The sequence below is a fragment of the Lutra lutra genome, chromosome 1 (assembly GCF_902655055.1).
Source record: "Lutra lutra chromosome 1, mLutLut1.2, whole genome shotgun sequence".
NCBI classification, from domain to species: domain Eukaryota; kingdom Metazoa; phylum Chordata; class Mammalia; order Carnivora; family Mustelidae; genus Lutra; species Lutra lutra.
The window spans coordinates 162889160-162904339 of NC_062278.1; the positions used below are offsets into that span (position 1 = coordinate 162889160).

At 39.4% G+C, this 15180-nt stretch overlaps 1 protein-coding gene across 2 annotated transcripts in view; it reads right to left on the bottom strand.

Annotated features, from left to right (window-relative positions):
• ALDH1L1 (aldehyde dehydrogenase 1 family member L1) overlaps window positions 1-15180 on the bottom strand; it is a 143124-nt gene that overhangs the window by 113258 nt on the left and 14686 nt on the right. The window lies entirely within an intron of this gene.

Below are 15180 nucleotides of genomic sequence, written 5' to 3' on the forward strand. Positions count from 1 at the left end.
AGAAATTAAAAATAGAGCTTCCCTATGACCCTGCAATTGCACTACTGGGTATTTACCCCAAAAATACAGATGTAGTGAAAAGAAGGGCCATCTGTACCCCAATGTTCATAGCCACAATGGCCACAGTTGCCAAACTGTGGAAAGAACCAAGATGCCCTTCAATGGACGAATGGATAAGGAAGATGTGGTCCATATACATTATGGAGTATTGCATGGAGCACTGGGTGTGGTGCAAAAACAATGAATACTATTACACTGAAAAGAAATTTAAAAAAAAAGAAAGAAAAAAGAAAGAAAGTGAGGGGTTGAGAACAATTTATCATGCTAATGGACCTCAAAAGAATGCTGGGAAAGCAATTCTCTTATCAAACAAATTAGATTTTAAACCAAAGACCATAGTGAGAGATGAAAAGGGACACTATATCATAATTGAAGGATTACCCAACAAGGAGAACTAACAATTATAAATATTTATGTTCCTAATTTGGGAGCAGTCAAACATGTCAACCAATTAATAACCAAACCAAAAAAAATGCATTGATAATAATACATTAGTAGGAGGGGACTTCAACACCCCACTCACAGCAATGGAAAGATCACCTCAGTAGAAGATCAACAAAGAAGCAAGGGCTCTGAATGACACATTGGATCAGATGAACTTCAGAGATATGTACACAGCATTCCATCCTAAAGCAACAGAATGCACATTCTTCTAGAGTGCACAGGGAATTTTTCCAGAAGAGCATATACTGGATCATAATACAGGTCTCAACCAATACCAAAAGACTGGGATTATTCCCTGCACATTTTCAGACCACAAAGCTTTGAAACTTGAACTCAATCACAAGAGGAAATATGGAAGGAACTCAAACACTTGGGAGGTTAAAGACCATCCTACTAAAGAATGAATGGGTCGACCAGGAAATTAAAAAAAAATTTTTTAATTCATAGAAACTAATGAAAATAAAAACACAAATGTTCAAAACCTCTGGGATACAGCAAAGGTGATCCTAAGAGAAAAGTATATTGCAATACAAGCCTCTCTCAAAAACTTTTAAAAATCTCAAATACACAAGCTATCCTTACACCTAAAAGAACTGGAGAAAGAACAGCAAATAAAGCCTAAATCAAGCAGGAGAAGAGAAATGATAAAGATTAGAGTGGAAATCAATGAAATACAAAGCAGAAGAATAGAGAAGATCAATGAAACTAGAAGCTGGTTCTTTGAAAGAATTAATAAGATTGATAAACCCCTACCAGACTTATCAAAAAGAGAAAGAACATAAATTAATAAAATCATGAATGAAAGAAGAGAGATCATGACCAACACCAAGAAAATACAAACAATTTTAAGAACATATTATGAGCAACTATATGCCAACAAATTAGGCAATCTGGAAGAAATGGATGCATTCCTGGAAACTTAAAAACTACCAAGATTAAAATAGGAAGAAATAGAAAGTTTGAAGAGACCTATAACCAGCAAAAAAATTGAAGCAGTAGTCAAAAGCCTCCCCAAAAAAACAAGTCTGGGCCAGATGGCTTCCCAGGGATATTCTACCAAACACTCAAAGAAGAAATAATATTTATTCTACTGAAGCCGTTTCAAAAAATAAAACTGGAAGGAAAACTTCCAAACTCGTTCTATGATGCCTGCATTACCTTGATCCTAAAATCAAAGACCCCATCAAAAAGGAGAATTACAGGAGTTCCTGGGTGGCTGTCAGTTAAGCATCTGCCTTTGACTCAGGTCATGATCCCAGGGTCCTGGGATTGAGCCCTGCATCAGGCTCCCTGCTCAGGGGGAGCCTGCTTCTCCCTCTCCTCCCTGCTTGTGCTCTTTCTCACTATCTCTCTCTCTCTCTTAAATAAATAAAATCTTTAAAAACAAAAAAAGGAAAATTACAGACCAATATCCCTTATGAACCTGGATGCCAACATTCTCACCAAGATACTAGCCAACTGGATCCAACAGTACATGAAAAAGATTATTCACCATGACCAAGTGGGATTTATTCCTGGATTGCAAGGGCAGTTCAACATTTGCAAATCAATCAATGTGATATATCACATTAATAAAAGAAAAGACAAGAACCATATGATCTTCTCCATTGATGCAGAAAAAGCATGTTACATACAATACAGCATCCTTTCTTGATTAAAACTCTCCAAAGTGTAGGGATAGAAGGAACATACTTCAATATCATAAAAGCCATCTGCAAAAAGCCCACAGCAATATCATCCTCAATGGGGAAAAACTGAGAGCTTTTCCCTTAGGGTCAAGAAGGTCAGGAACACAAGGGTAATGTCCTTTCTCACCACTGTTGTTCAACATAGTACTAGAAGTCCAAGCCTCAGCAATCAGACAACAAAAAGAAATAAAAGGCATTCAAACTGGCAAACAAGAAGTCAAACTTTCTTTGCAGATGACATGATACTTTATTTGGAAAACCCAAAAGCCTCCACTCCAAAATTGCTAGAACTCATACAGCAATTCAGCAATGTGGCAGGATATAAAATCAATACACAGAAATCAGCTGCATTTCTTTACACTAACAATGAGACAGAAGAAAGAAAATTAAGGAATTGATCCTATTTACAATAGCACCCAAAAACCATAAGATACCAAAGAAGAAACCTAACCAAAGAGGTAAAGGATCTGTACTCTAAAAACTGTAGAACACTTCTGAAAGAAACTGAGGAAGATACAAACAGATGGAAAAACATTCCATGCTCATGGAATGGAAGAATAAACATTGTTAAAAGGTCTGTGCTACCCAGAGCAACCTATATATTCAAAACAATCCCTATCAAAATATCATCAACATTTTCACAGACCTGGACCAAATAATCCTAAAATTTGTATGGAACTAGAAAAGACCCCAAATAGCCAAAGGAATGTTGAAAAAGAAAACCAAAGCTGGTGGCATCACAATGCCAGGCATCAACCTATATTACAAAACTAATCATTAAGACACTACGGTACTGGCACAAACAGACACATAAATCAATGGAATAGAATAGAGAACCCAGAAATGGACCCTCAACTCTATGGTTGACTTATTTTGACAAAGAAGAAAAGAATATCCAATGGAAAAAAGGCAATCTATTCAATAAGTGGTGCTGGGAAAATTGGACAGCCACATATGGAAAAAGAAAATGGACCATTCTTTTACACCATACACAAAGATAAACTCAAAATGGATGAAAGACCTCAATGCGACACAGGAATCAATCAAAATCCTAGAGGAGAACAAAGACAGCATCCTCTTCGACCTCGGATGCAGCAGCTTCTTGCTAGACACATCTCCAGAGGCAATGGAAAGAAAAGCAAAAATGAACTACTAGACTTCATTAAGATAAAAAGCTTCTGCACAGCAAAGGAAGCAATCAACAAAACTAAAAGGTAACCTATGGAATGGAAGAAGATATTTGCAAATGGCAGTACAGATAAAGGGCTAGTATCCAAGATCTATAAAGAACTTATCAAACTCAACACCCAAAAACAAATAATCCAGTAAAGAAATGGGCAGAAGACATGAATAGACATTTCTCCAAAGAAGACATACAAATGGCCAGTGAACACCTGAAAAACTTCACATCACTTGGCATCAGCGAAATATAAATCAAAATCACAATGAGATTACCACCTTACACCAGTCAGAATGGCTAAAATTAACAAGACAGGAAACAACAAATGTTGGCAAGGATGTGGAGAAAGGGGAACTCTCTTACACTGTTGGTGGGAATGCAAGCTGGTACAGCCACTCTGGAAAAGAGTATGGACATTCCTCAAGAAGTTAAAATAGAGATACCCTACAACCCAGCAATTGTGCTACTAGGTATATACCCCAAAGATACAAATATAGTGATCTGAAGGGGCACATGCACCCCAAAGTTCATAGCAGCAATATCCACAATAGCCAAACTGTGAAAAGAGCTGAGATACCATCAACAGATGAATGGATAAAGAAGTTGTGGAATATATATATATATATATATATATATATATATGTATTTTTGTGTGTATATATATGTATATATACATATATGTATACATATATATGTAATATTGTGTATATATGTATATATACATATATGTATACATATATATGTAATATTGTGTGTATATATGTATATGTATATATATATGAATATTACTCAGTCATCAGAAAAGATGAATACTTACCATTTACATCAACAAGGATGTAACTGAAGGATATTACACAAAATAAGTCAAATATAGAAAGACAATTATCATACAGTTTCACTCATTTGTGGAATGTAAGAAACAGTGCAGAGGATCATAAGGGAAGGGAGGGAAAACTGAATAGGAAGTATCAGAGAGGGAAACAAGCTATGAGAGGCTCTTAACTATAGGAAACAAACTATGGGCTGCTGGAGGGGAGGTGGGGATGGGGGATGGGGATAGGTTTTGGGGGGATGGGTATTAAGTAAGGCACGTGATGTGATGAGCACTTGGTATTACACCCAACTGATAAATTACTGAACAGTACATCTGAAACTAATGATATACTCTATGTTGGCTAATTGAATTTAAATTTAAAAATTTTTTCAAAAACCACTCAGTGCTTCATACCTTAATATTATCAAAGCCATCTATGAAAAACCCACCGCAAATATCATTCTCAATGGAGAAAAACTGAAAGCTTTTCCGCTAAGGTCAGGAACACGGCAGGGATGTCCGTTATCACCACTGCTATTCAACATAGTACTAGAAGTCCTACCTCAGCAATCAGACAACAAAAGGAAATTAAAGGCATCCAAATCGGCAAAGAAGAAGTCAAACTATCACTCTTTGCAGATGATATGATACTATATGTGGAAAACCCAGAAGACTCCACTCCAAAACTGCTAGAACTTGTACAGGAATTCAGTAAAGTGTCAGGATATAAAATCAATGCACAGAAATCAGTTGCATGTCTCTACACCAACAACAAGACAGAAGAAAGAGAAATTAAGGAGTCCATCCCATTTACAATTGCACCCAAAACTATAAGATACCTAGGAATAAACCTAACCAAAGAGACTAAGAATCTATACTCAGAAAACTATAAAGTACTCATGAAAGAAATTGAGGAAGACACAAAGAAATGGAAAAATGTTCCATGCTCCTGGATTGGAAGAATAAATATTGTGAAAATGTCTATGCTACCTAAAGCAATCTACACATTTAATGCAATTCCTATCAAAGTACCATCCATTTTTTTCAAAGAAATGGAACAAATAATCCTAAAATTTATATGGAACCAGAAAAGACCTCGAATAGCCAAAGCAACATTGAAAAAGAAAGCCAAAGTTGGTGGCATCACAATTCTGGACTTCAAGCTCTATTACAAAGCTGTCATCATCAAGACAGCATGGTACTGGCACAAAAACAGACACATAGATCAATGGAACAGAATAGAGAGCCCAGAAATGGACCCTCAACTCTATGGTCAACTCATCTTCGACAAAGCAGGAAAGAATGTCCAATGGAACAAAGACAGCCTCTTCAATAAATGGTGTTGGGAAAATTGGACAGCCACATGCAGAAAAATGAAATTGGATCATTTCCTTACACGACACACGAAAATAGACTCAAAATGGATGAAGGACCTCAATGTGAGAAAGGAATCCATCAAAATCCTCGAGGAGAACACAGGCAGCAACATCTTCGACGTCAGCCGCAGCAACATCTTCCTAGGAACATCACCAAAGGCAAGGGAAGCAAGGGCAAAAATGAACTATTGGGATTTTACCAAGATCAAAAGCTTTTGCACAGCAAAGGAAACAGTGAACAAAACCAAAAGACAACTGACAGAATGGGAGAAGATATTTGCAAATGACATATCAGATAAAGGGCTAGTGTCCAAAATCTATAAAGAACTTAGCAAACTTAACACCCAAAGAACAAATAATCCAATCAAGAAATGGGCAGAGGACATGAACAGACATTTCTGCAAAGAAGACATCCAGATGGCCAACAGACACATGAAAAAGTGCTCCATATCACTCGGCATCAGGGAAATACAAATCAAAACCACCATGAGATATCACCTCACACCAGTCAGAATGGCTAAAATTAACAAGTCAGGAAATGACAGATGCTGGCGAGGATGCGGAGAAAGGGGAACCCTCCTACACTGTTGGTGGGAATGCAAGCTGGTGCCACCACTCTGGAAAACAGCATGGACGTTCCTCAAAATGTTGAAAATAGAACTACCCTATGACCCTGCAATTGCACTGCTGGGTATTTACCCTAAAGATACAAACGTAGTGATCCGAAGGGGCACGTGCACCCGAAGGTTTATAGCAGCAATGTCTACAATAGCCAAACTATGGAAAGAACCTAGATGTCCATCTACAGACGAATGGATAAAGAAGATGTGGTATATATACACAATGGAATACTATGCAGCCATCAAAAGAAATGAAATCTTGCCATTTGCGACGACGTGGATGGAACTAGAGGGTATCATGCTTAGCGAAATAAGTCAATCGGAGAAAGACAACTATCATATGATCTCCCTGATATGAGGGAGAGGAGATGCAACATGGGGGGTTGAGGGGGTAGGAGAAGAGTAAATGAAACAAGATGGGTTTGGGAGGGAGACAAACCATAAGTGACTCTTAATCTCACAAAACAAACTGAGGGTTGATGGGGGGAGGGGGTTGGGAGAGGGGGTGGGGTTATGGATATTGGGGAGGGTATGTGCTATGGTGAGTGCTGTGAAGTGTGTAAACCTGGCGATTCGCAGACCTGTACCCCTGGGGATAAAAATATATGTTTATAAAGCTGTAAAAAAAAAAAAAAGAAAGAAAGGATGAATACCCAAGTTTTGTAGCAACATGGACGGGACTGGAAGAGATTATGCTGAGTGAAATAAGTCAAGCAGAGAGAGTCAATTATCATATGGTTTCACTTATTTGTGGAGCATAACAAATAGCATGGAGGACAAGGGGAGATGGAGAGGAGAAGGGATTTGAGGGAAATTGGAAGGGGAGGTGAACCATGAGAGACTATGGACTCTGAAAAACGATCTGAGAATTTTGAAGGGGTCGGGGGGGTGGGAGGTTGGGGGCACCAGGTGGTGGGTATTGTAGAGGGCACGGATTGCATGGAGCACTGGGTGTGGTGCAAAAATAATGAATACTGTTATGCTGAAGAAATAAAAAAAAAAAACCACTCAGTGCTTATCACAACAAATGCCTTCTTTAATCCGCATCACATCTTTATCCATTCATCTATTGATGAACACCCTGGCTTTTTCCACAGTTTGGCTTACAGACATTGCTGCTATGAACATTAGGGTACATGTGCCTCTTCAGATCACTACACTTTTATCTTTGGGGTAAATGCCTAGTAGGGAAATTGCTGGTTTGTAGAGTATCTCTATTTTTAACTTCTTGAGGAATCTCCATACGGTCTTCCAGAGTGGAAATTGGTAAGCCCCTAGTTAGAGTAACTAAGAAAAAAATTGCTAATTTCAAAAATGTAAGAAGGACCATCACTACTAATCCCATAGTCATTAAAAGACTAATAAAGGAGTATTATTAATAACTATACACCCTCAAATTTGATAACCTAGATGAAATGGAACATTTCTTGCAAGACACCGTTCAACAAAATTTATACAAGGAAAATAGAAATAGGTCTACATATATTAAAGGCATTGAATCAATAATTAATACCCTTCCAAAGCAGAAAGCACCTAGGTCCACTGGTGAATTCCATCAAACACTTAAGATTCAAAATCAATTAATCAAAATCAATTAATCAATTAATGTAATAGATTACACAATCAAAATCAAAATCAATTAATGTAATAGATTACACTAACAGGACAGAGAAGGAAAATCATGTGAACAGATAAATAGATGCAGAAAAAGTCTCTGACAAAACCCAATACTCATTCCTGATAAAAAATTCTCAGCAAACTAGGAATGGAAAGGAAATTAACCTGATAAAGAACATCTACAAACAAACCCATAACTAATATCACACTTAATTGTAAGAAACTAGAAACTTTCCCACTAAGATCAGAAACAAGCCAAAGGTGTTCCTTTCATTATTTCTATTCAAAATCCTACTGGAAATTCTAGCAAATAAATAAGAAAAGGTGATAAAAGGTATACAAATTGGAAAGGAGGAAATAAACTGTCTGTGTTCACAGATGACATGATTGGCCATGTAGAAAATCTTAAAGAATCAACAAGAAACTCCTAAAACCAATAAATGAGTATAGGAAGGTTACAGGAGAGAAGGTTAATATGCAAAAGTCAATTGCTTCTTATATGCCAGCAATAAACAATTGGAACTTGAAATTAAAAACACAATATGGCGGGGGGAGACAAGACAGCGGGGAAGTAGAGGAGGCTGTACCCTAAAGTGAGCTGATTACCTACCAAAGAACTCCGATCACCCATGAAATCAGCCTGAGATCAGAATTATACACATCTGGATCTCTACAGGGGCAGAAAATGCCAGTGGGCAGGTAAAGCGGAGTGGGAATGTCGGACTGATATCAGAAGATAAACAAAAGGGGGAGGGAACCACCAGAGGCGACCAATTGGAAAGTAATACCCCTAATACGAGAGTGCCCTGTGTCTGGGAACCAGCATTAACTTGGAGACTGGAGTGCCCTGTGTCTGGGAACCAGCATTAACTTGGAGACTGGCTGAAAGCACTCCGAAAGAGCAAAGGATCATGGCGGGTGGGGGGGGGGATTGTGGGAATCGGGGCGGCTAGGGACAGGGGCTTAAGTCCCCGGACCCAGGACAGCCTCCCCTGGCACTGAGCCAGAGAGAGTGCAGTGGAGAAACCAGGTCTTTGTCCCGGAGCCGCCATCGCGCCCGAGATTGCGTGGGGTCTGGCTCCTGTGAGGGGCTGGGATCCTGGCCAGAGCCTAGCCCTGCTACAGAGCCTGAGACTTGCGCGCCCCTCACCCTCCCCTGAGAGAGGTGCGCAAAGGCCCACCCGGCGCTCTTAGACCCGGGCCATTGTTTCAGAGCCTGAGATGGGCGACACACAGCCTCCTCTGAGAGAGGTGCGCGCAAGCCGGGCGCTCTTAGACCCAGAAAGACCAGGCACTCCCAGCCCGGGCCAGCGGGAAAATCTCAGTGTGTGATCGCTGCTTGGAACCTCTCTGGCGGTCTGGAGCTGCCCAGGCAGCCTCCGCTGCTGTCGTTTTGGGTACAAGCAGATGATCCTGCGTCCCCAGTGACCGCGACTTGGAACCTGCTCTGCCAGCAGCGGCCCAGGGGGAATTTATATGGGCTCTGCAACACCCACAGAAGAGCAGACTGAGCCTTCTCTCTGAGAGGGAGGGAGGTCAGGGTGCAGTTTGCTTTCCTCTAAACCTACAAAAACCAGCAAAAGCGGTCAAGGCGAGAGAGAGAAAAAAAAAAGTGAACAAACATAAAATCCTCAGAGAACAAAAGCCTGAAAAAACCAGTTTCCTCAGAGCCCACCCCCCTTGAGGGGAGTGAGAGGACTTAACTCAGGGAACACCACTGACTGAAAATCCACGTGGCAGGCCCTCCCCCAGAGAACCAACCAGGAAAGGAAAAAAAAAAAAAAGACTACAAGAGAACAACCACCATTACTTCATAGGACAACTTTTTTTTTTTTAATTTTATTTTTTATAAACATATATTTTTATCCCCAGGGGTACAGGTCTGCGAATCGCCAGGTTTACACACTTCACAGCACTCACCATAGCACATACCCTCCCCAATATCCATAACCCCACCCCCCCTCCCAACCCCCCTCCCCCCATCAACCCTCAGTTTGTTTTGTGAGATTAAGAGTCACTTATGGTTTGTCTCCCTCCCAATCCCATCTTGTTTCATTTACTCTTCTCCTACCCCCTCGACCCCCCATGTTGCATCTCCTCTCCCTCATATCAGGGAGATCATATGATAGTTGTCTTTCTCCGATTGACTTATTTCGCTAAGCATGATACCCTCTAGTTCCATCCACGTCGTCGCAAATGGCAAGATTTCATTTCTTTTGATGGCTGCATAGTATTCCATTGTGTATATATACCACATCTTCTTTATCCATTCGTCTGTTGATGGACATCTAGGTTCTTTCCATAGTTTGCTATTGTAGACATTGCTGCTATAAACATTCGGGTGCACGTGCCCCTTCGGATCACCACGTTTGTATCTTTAGGGTAAATACCCAGCAGTGCAATTGCAGGGTCATAGGGTAGTTCTATTTTCAACATTTTGAGGAACCTCCATGCTGTTTTCCAGAGTGGTGGCACCAGCTTGCATTCCCACCAACAGTGTAGGAGGGTTCCCCTTTCTCCGCATCCTCGCCAGCATCTGTCATTTCCTGACTTGTTAATTTTAGCCATTCTGACTGGTGTGAGGTGATATCTCATGGTGGTTTTGATTTGTATTTCCCTGATGCCGAGTGATACGGAGCACTTTTTCATGTGTCTGTTGGCCATCTGGATGTCTTCTTTGCAGAAATGTCTGTTCATGTCTTCTGCCCATTTCTTGATTGGATTATTTGTTCTATGGGTGTTGAGTTTGCTAATTTCTTTATAGATTTTGGACACTAGCCCTTTATCTGATATGTCATTTGCAAATATCTTCTCCCATTCTGTCAGTTGTCTTTTGGTTTTGTTAACTGTTTCCTTTGCTGTGCAAAAGCTTTTGATCTTGATAAAATCCCAATAGTTCATTTTTGCCCTTGCTTCCCTTGCCTTTGGTGATGTTCCTAGGAAGATGTTGCTGCGGCTGAGGCCGAAGAGGTCGCTGCCTGAGTTCTCCTCGAGGATTTTGATGGATTCCTTTCTCACATTGAGATCCTTCATCCATTTTGAGTCTATTTTCGTGTGTCGTGTAAGGAAATGATCCAATTTCATTTTTCTGCATGTGGCTGTCCAATTTTCCCAACACCATTTATTGAAGAGGCTGTCTTTTTTCCATTGGACATTCTTTCCTGCTTTGTCAAAGATGAGCTGACCATAGAGTTGAGGGTCTATTTCTGGGCTCTCTATTCTGTTCCATTGATCTATGTGTCTGTTTTTGTGCCAGTACCATGCTGTCTTGATGATGACAGCTTTGTAATAGAGCTTGAAGTCCAGAATTGTGATGCCACCAACTTTGGCTTTCTTTTTCAATGTTGCTTTGGCTATTCGAGGTCTTTTCTGGTTCCATATAAATTTTAGGATTATTTGTTCCATTTCTTTGAAAAAAATGGATGGTACTTTGATAGGAATTGCATTAAATGTGTAGATTGCTTTAGGTAGCATAGACATTTTCACAATATTTATTCTTCCAGGAGCATGGAACATTTTTCCATTTCTTTGTGTCTTCCTCAATTTCTTTCATGAGTACTTTATAGTTTTCTGTGTATAGATTCTTAGTCTCTTTGGTTAGGTTTATTCCTAGGTATCTTATAGTTTTGGGTGCAATTGTAAATGGGATGGACTCCTTAATTTCTCTTTCTTCTGTCTTGTTGTTGGTGTAGAGAAATGCAACTGATTTCTGTGCATTGATTTTATATCCTGGCACTTTACTGAATTCCTGTAAAAGTTCTAGCAGTTTTGGAGTGGAGTCTTTTGGGTTTTCCAAGGACAACTTTTATTTTTAATTTCTTCCCAATATTCTGGCTCATTTTTTTATATAGATAATTTTTTAACCTATTTTCCATCACAGTGAGCTGTCCAGTACATCAAATTCCATAATAACCTTCTAACCTGAACTTTTTGATACATACACCTGTGTTTTTCTTTTGCATTTCTATTTTTAAAATTTCTTTCTTTTTATTTTAGTTTAGTCTAGTCTAGTTTATTCCTTTTTTATTTTTATTTTCTAATTTTCATATACAGTTAAACTTCAAAGTAATCCCCTTTCCCCAATCAATACTGCCCCTATAGGTAAACCAATTTTTAATCCCCCTTTATCTTAGGAAAGTTGAGTCCTTTAACAAAGATATCAAGATACATCCAGGAAGAATCAAAACAACCTTCCTCGCCCACACTGAGAATTTATAACCACTCTCCCATCTTTTTCTTCCACCAGTGTTTCTGTGTTTTTGTGTTTGTCCTGATAGTATATAAATCTTACACTCGGGGTTCTTTTTGACTAGGTTCTTCCTTTATTTGCGTATATATATACATGTATATTTTCTTCTTTTGTCATATATTTTTATCAATCTTTTTGTTTGTCTGTTTTTGTTTGTATACTCCATAAATCTTACCTTGGGGCCCATTTGGGATGAACCTTCTCTTTTATCTTCCTTTCTAAGTGTCTCTCTCTCTGTCTCTTTTTTTTTCTTTTTTTTTCTTTTTTCTCTCATTTGGGTGGGGAATCCTGATTGCTCAGAAGTGTTCCAGGGTGCACCTTGACTGCACCACGGTCGATACAACCAGCTACATCTGTTCAGTCATCTCTCACCAAAATGACTAGGAGGAGGAATGCCCAACACAAGAAAAATACAGAGGATGGACCTTCTGCAATAGAGCTAATGGCTATTAACATAGACAATATGTCGGAAAGAGAATTCAGGCTAACAATTATCCAGGCAATAGCTAGGTTGGAGAAAGCCATGGATGACCAAATGGAATGATTAGGGCCGAACTCAAAGCAACCAGAGATGATGTTCACAATGTTAGGGCAGAGCTGAAAGCTACGAGGGATGAGGTTCACAAGGCTCTCAATGAGTTCCAATCTAATCTAGATTCTCTCAAAATTAGGGTAACTGAGACAGAAGATAGAATTAGTGATCTGAAGGAAAAAAAGATAGAGAGAAAGGATCAGGAGGAAGCCTGGAACTAACAGCTTAGAAGCCATATAAACAGAATCAGGGAAATAAATGTTGCCATGAAACGTTCCAACGTCAGAATTATTGGAATCCCTGAAGGGGAGGAGAAAGAAAGAAGTCTAGAAGATATAGTGGAACAACTTCTTCATGAAAATTTTCCCAATCTCACGAATGGAACCAGCATTCATGTATTAGAGGCCGAACGGTCTCCACCCAAGATTATAGATTCCAAAAAAAATCAAGGCACCTGATAGTCAAATTGAGGAATCATAATTGTAGATAAAATCTCTTGAAAGCCGCTAGGACAAAGAGGCTCCTTACTTACAGAGGAAAGCCCATCAGAATAATGTCAGACCTGTCCACAGAGACCTGGCAAGCCAGAAAGGGCTGGCAAGATATATTCAGGGCACTAAATGAGAAGAACATGCAGCCAAGAATACTTTATCCAGCAAGACTGACATTCAAAATGGATGGAGAGATAAAGAGTTTCCAAGACTGGCAAGGCTTAAAAGACTATGCAACCACCAAGCCGACACTGCAGGAAATATTAAGGGGGGTTTTATAAAAGAGGAAAAATCCTAAGAATAGCATTGAACAGAAATATAGAGACAATCTACAGAAAGAAAGACTTCAAAGGTAACACGATGTCAATAAAAACATATCTCTCAATAATAACTCTCAATGTGAATGGCCTACATGCACCCATAAAACGGCACAGGGTTGCAGATTGGATAAAACGACAGGACCCATCCATATGTTGTCTACAAGAGACCCATTGTGAAACTAAAGATACACCCAGACTGAAAGTGAAGGGATGGAGAAGCATCTTTCATGCCAATGGGTCTCAAAAGAAAGCTGGGGTAGCGATTCTCATATCAGATAAATTAGATTTTATTTTTTTAAAGATTTTATTTATTTATTTGTCATAGAGAGAGAAGCGAGAGTGAGCACAGGCAGACAGAGTGGCAGGCAGAGGCAGAGGGAGAAGCAGGCTCGCTGCCAAGCAAGGAGCTCGATGTGGGACTCGATCCCAGGACGCTGGGATCATGACCTGAGCTGAAGGCAGCTGCTTAACCAACTGAGCCACCCAGGCATCCCGATAAATTAGATTTTAAACTAAAGACTGTAGTCAGAGATACAGAAGGACACTACATCATTCTTAAAGGGACTATGCACCAAGATGATCTAACAATTGTAAATATCTATGTCCCCAATATGGGAGCAGCCAATTACATAAGAAAACTGTTAATCAAGATAAAGAGTCATATTGATATGAATACATTAATAGTAGGAGATCTTAACACACCTCTCTCAGTAATAGACAGATCATCCAAGCAGAAAATCAATAAAGAAACAAGAGCATTGAATGAGACATTGGACCAGGTGGACCTCATAGATATATACATAACATTCCACACTAAAACAACAGAATACTCATTCTTCTCAAGTGCACATGGAACCTTCTCAAGAATAGACCACATACTGGGTCACGAATCAGGACTCAACTGATACCAAAAGACTGAAATTATTCCCTGCATATTCTCAGATCACAATGCTTTGAAACTGGAGCTCAATCACAAGGAAAAGTTCAGAAGGAACTCAAACACCTGGAAGCTAAAGACCACGTTGCTTAAGAATGCTTGGATCAACCAGGAGATCAAAGAAGAACTGAAACAATTCATGGAAACCAATGAGAATGAAGACACTTCGGTCCAAAACCTATGGGATACAGCAAAGGCGGTGCTAAGGGGGAAAAACATAGCCATCCACACCTCCCTCAAAAAAATTGAAAAATCCAGAACACAACAGCTGTATCTACACCTGAAATAACTGGAGAATCAACAAGTCAAACCAACTCCACACATAAGAAGGGAAATAAGATTAGAGCTGAGATCAATGAGGTAGAAACCAGAGATACAGTAGAACGTATCAATGAAACTAGAAGCTGGTTTTTTTGAAAGAATCAATAAGATTGATAAACCATTGGCCACCCTAATACAAAAGAAAAGAGAGAAAGCCCAAATTCATAAAATTATGAATGAAAAGGGAGAGATGACAACTAACACCAAGGAAGTAGAAACAATCATCAGAAGTTATTACCAATGGTTATATGCCAAAAAGCTAAGCAACATAGATGAAATGGATGCATTCCTGGAAAACTATAAACTCCCAAAATTGAACCAGGAAGAAATTGACAACCTGAATAGACTGAAATCTAGTAATGAGATTGAAGCAGTGATCAAAAACCTCCCAAAAATCAAGAGCCCAGGACCTGATGGATTCCCTGGGGAATTCTGCCAAACTTTCAAATAAGAAATAACACCTATCCTCCTGAAGCTGTTTCAAAAAACTGAAGCAGAAGGAAAACTTCCAGACTCTTTCTATGAAGCCAG